The following is a 5142-nucleotide window of genomic DNA, read 5'->3' on the forward strand; positions in this document are numbered from 1 at the left end:
CTCTCTCTATATATATATATATATATATATATATTATACAAGGTACGGTAAATTTTTCGCATGTGTTATTGTTATAGTTTGTCAAAAGCTTATGTGTAACGGATCAGTTTAAAAAACAATCGGATATTAAGTTTTAGAATATCTCTAGTTTATAGGATTTTCATATCAAATATTTGGTGAGATTTATATTTAATTTTAAGACATGTTATAACTTATTTAATGGCTATCTGGTTTGGTGAGACTCATACCCGTAAATTCGGGTCATATGCATGAGAATCCTTCATTTACAAATAAAGCAATCTGGTGACTTGAGGTAACGTATGAAGAAATCAGAGAGCTTTTAAAGATTTCGTTTATATGTATTTACGATTAAAAGGGTTTATGAGATGTTATAACTCATTTTAAAAACTATATGAGTTTGGTGAAACGCAAGACCCGCTTATTTTGTTTTATTATAAAATTGTTTATTAATTATAAATAATATCTTTTAATAAAGTATCATATATAGTTTTTAGTATATATTCCTATTTTATAGAATTTCACATTAAATATTTGGTGAAATTAATTTTTAATTTAATGAGAAATTATAACCCATTTAAGTAATATCTAGATTTAGTGAAACTCATACCCATGAATTCGGGTCAAATGCATAAGAAACCTTCGTTTACAAATAATGCAATCTGGTGGATTAAGAGAATTTAAGGAGTAACCAGAGAGATTTTAAATGTTTCGTTTATATATATATATATATATAGTTTGATCCTCCCGTGTTACGGGAGTTTATTTAAGTTGTTGTTTTTAATCGTTTTGCTATTTTATGATGATTTATTTTATTTTTTAACGTAGTTTGTTTTAATTTAATACATATATATTAGTTTCTTATTATATTTTTTTGCGTTTGGGTATTTTCAATTGAGATGTGTAGGTTTTTAGATTATTAGCGAACAAAAATACATGAACACGAACATGTTGATTTTTTTAAATGAACAAACATGACCCCAAATATTTGTCTAATGAAAAAGGGGACCTTGATGTAGTTGACGATGAGGGTAGTATCAGAAATTAACCGTCAATGGAGATGATAGACCACATGTAAAGATGATAAATTAAATTAGGGTTTGAGAATGAAACTATTTACCAATAAATAAGATCTTATAACCCATTTGAGAGCTGTTAGGGTTTGAAAAACTCATAACCCCGTGGAAAGTATTCTTTGATGATTAAAGGGTTATTTCACAAATAAATGAGATGTTATAACCCGTTTAAGGGTTATCCGGGTTTGGTGAGACCCATGACCCACGAAAATTATTGTTTGATTATGAAAGAGTTTCACAAATAAATAAGATGTTATAACCCATTTAAAGATTATCTAGACTTGGTAAGACCCATAACCGCGATTTCGGGTCAAATGCATGAGAAAGCTCCATTTAGAAATCAAGCAATGTGATGGCTATAGAGAATGAGGGGACAACATGAGAACACCGGTCACCATTACAGCTTTAAAACGACAATACAACAATGTCTACCAATGCCGGTTAACTCTAATTAAAGTAAACGAATAAAAATCCAATATATAAATGTGATATAAGACCCTCTATCAGTCGCAAACTCCACATATATCTTATCTAAGAAAAACCCATTATATTAAACACATGGCTGCCGCCGGTAGTAGTTCCAGTGTACGGATTAAAGATATTGGTAGCTTCACCTTACACGTCTTCACCGGCAGGTGGTTCATGGTGTTTGCCTCACTGCTCATCATGTCAGTCGCCGGAGCAACTTACATATTCGCATTATACTCCGGGGACATAAAATCCTCTCTTGGATATGATCAAAGCACCCTTAATCTTCTTAGCACATTTAAAGATTTAGGTGGCAATGTTGGTATCGTGTCTGGCTTAATAAACGAAATATCACCACCATGGGTGGTGCTCCTCCTAGGTGCCCTCATGAACTTCTCTGGGTACTTCATGATTTGGATGGCGGTCACTGAAAGAATCGCGAAACCACCTGTGTGGCAAATGTGTTTGTTCATTTGCATAGGTGCGAATTCGCAAACGTTTGTCAACACAGGAGCGCTGGTTACATGTGTGAAAAACTTCCCAGAAAGCCGAGGGGCGGTTTTGGGGCTTTTGAAGGGTTTTGTAGGGTTAAGTGGTGCGATTCTTACTCAGTTGAATAACGGGTTTTATGGGAATGATTCAAATCACTTATTTTGTTCATTGCTTGGCTTCCGGCTGCGGTATCCATTGTGTTTCTTCGGGTTGTTCGGGTTTTAAAAGTGGTTAGACAAGCTAATGAGATCCAGACGTTCTACAACCTTTTGTATATTTCATTAGGGTTGGCAGGGTTTCTTATGGTTATTATCATAACCAAACACAAGCTCCAATTTTCGGCCGAGCATGCGGTTTCTGCTGCTGTTGTTATCAGCTTACTAATTGCTCCTCTTGGCATTGTTTTTAGAGAAGAGTTGAAGTTATGGAAAAGAAAACACTTTCCTGTTAGTATAGCCACAGAGAACCCGACCATGAGTACGGTAACTAGCTTTGTGACAATTCCACTGCCGATTGCGTCTCCGGTGAAGGAAGTTTCTTGTTGGAAAACTGTATTTGATCCACCAAAAAGAGGGGAAGACTTCACTATACTACAAGCTATTTTTAGTATTGACATGTTAATATTATTCACAACTACTACTTTTGGTGTGGGTGGGACGCTTACTGCGATCGATAATCTTGGTCAGATCGGGCGGTCACTCGGGTACCCGGTTACAAGCATCACAACTTTTGTGTCACTAGTTAGTATCTGGAATTACATGGGTCGGGTCGCGTCGGGTTTTGTTTCCGAGTATTTATTAGCTAAGTATAAGTTTCCACGCCCATTGATGCTCACATTTGTCCTTTGTATTTCTTGTGTGGGACATCTTTTAATTGCGTTCGGGGTCCACAATGGGCTCTACGTGTCGTCGGTCATAATCGGGTTTTGTTTTGGAGCTCAATGGCCGCTGATTTTCGCTATAATATCTGAGATATTTGGGTTGAAATACTACTCGACTTTGTACAATTTGGGAGGTGGGGCAAGCCCCGTCGGGGCTTACATACTGAATGTGTTGGTTTCGGGTAGAATTTATGATAATGAGGCACATAAACAGTTGATAGCAAAGGGAACGATCCGAGAAAAGGGGGAAGATCTAAAGTGTACGGGAGTAAATTGTTATAAAATGTCTTTCCTTATAATAACCTTTGCAACATTGTTTGCGTGCTTTATCTCGTTCATCTTATGCTTCGTACGAGAAAGTTTTATCGTGGTGATATCTACAAGAAGTTTAGAGACGCGGAGGACACGGAGGATGCTGCTCATACTGAGATGGCGGTGCGACCTATAGCCACAGGCGAACCGTCATCAACGATACCAATGGAAAGATAAATTGTTGAAAAAGACGAGTTGTTATAGGTTTTCACAGTTTGTATAAGGTAAACCACACTAGGAAAAGTAAAAAACATAAACACAATAGTAAAAGTTTATCGTGTTTGATAAAAGAATTCTAGCAAGTTCATGTACTCCTTATTTTCTAATTTAAGGCCATGCATATTATATAAATTATGTTTGGATATTTTGCTTGGTGTGCGTCACTAACTAATGATATGATGTGATGGAACCTTCATTCGCAAAGTCGTCCCACATATAAGGATGAAAATGATAACAAATATATTTTTTACTTATCTACATGGTTGGTCTATATCACTGATGAGATCGATACCATATCGATACAGACCAGTTCCGGTCCTCACAATCCCAGTCCCAAAAATCGTAATTTTTTTGTACCGGTATTGAAATTTTCGGTTCAGTACTGGTATCGGGACGACACCGGTATTGAAGGTAAAAAATCGGAAAATACTGGTACTGTTACCGATACCGAAACTCATAAGTTTGCTACGGATTCGGTACCGACGGTGCCAAATCGGTACCGACAGTACCAAATCGTTATCGATTTCGGTACCGGTAAGGTACCAGTACCAAATTTGCTCACCCCTCGTCTATATGGTTTGCAAAAATTGCATGTTTCTTAAACTTAACTAACTATAAACTTGATCCAAATAATTGTAAAATTAATATTAAGGTGTCAAGATGTATAAATTTTGTAACTATAGTGATCAATAACCGCTAACACCGTAAAAAAATACCAAATAACCATTAATAATTATAATGATATAAGTGGGCCCACCCACACTTCTTTCCCAACCCCGACCCTCCACCACCAACTTGCAACAACCACTCGCTTCTCGTTCCTTCTTTTTTGGTGACACCCGCCACCACCACCTGCCACACCATCACCATTACATTCTGCACTACACATCAACTCCACTCATTATCTTCTTCACTTTCCCATTAAAATTTCTAGACTCTCATGAGGACCAAAGCAACCTTCTCAATTGGCCCTATTTCTTCCACCAAAAGGATAGTTTCCATATTTATACAACTAAATTTTCACATGTTATTCTCTATTTTCACTTAAGTTTAAGCTAACTCTGAAACCGGGGAATGGAGCTTGAATCAACAAGATTTAAACTAGAATAGGAACTGAAGATTAAATATGAAGAACTAAATCAACTCAAGTAGCTCTTAAACACCGCCAAGGCGCCACTATTAAAAAAATTAAGAAACTCAAAATCAATACCAAACTTATAATTCGGTACCACCGGAACAATCATCTAACCACCGCATCGCCGCTGCACTTTATCACATCAAGTGTAGACTGGGTTAAAACTCCTCTTAACTTAGTTTAACGATTGATTGGTAAACATATGATACGATCTTGCTATAGTGATTAAATGTGGGAATTGTACCATATTCTCAAGTCATGTTATTCCATGATAATTAAAGAAAGAGATATGCATAATGATGCGTGCGATATGGTATAGAAAAAGTTGTTCAGTTTTCAAAGGTTTTATTCACACAACGTCAACTTCTAAATTCATAAAAAAATGATTATTATTTTAACTAAACCACATACAAATAGACAATTGTACCTATCGTATATGTACTAAAGTATAGGTAAGAGCCAAGTATCGTTCCACAGATAAACTTATGACTTTTACTACTAAATCGTTGTATTTATTTCAACTCGAGGTGCATATCATTTTG

General features: G+C 36.0%; 1 pseudogene; it reads left to right on the forward strand.

Moving 5' to 3' along the window:
* The first annotated feature begins 1625 nt into the window (after positions 1–1625).
* On the forward strand, positions 1626–3423 carry LOC143607536 (protein NUCLEAR FUSION DEFECTIVE 4-like; annotated as a pseudogene).
* Positions 3424–5142: the final 1719 nt, after the last annotated feature.

This window comes from Bidens hawaiensis, unplaced genomic scaffold, assembly GCF_021521415.1.
Source record: "Bidens hawaiensis isolate Kalapana, Puna unplaced genomic scaffold, B.hawaiensis_p1.1 tig00083310_1, whole genome shotgun sequence".
Taxonomy (NCBI): domain Eukaryota; kingdom Viridiplantae; phylum Streptophyta; class Magnoliopsida; order Asterales; family Asteraceae; genus Bidens; species Bidens hawaiensis.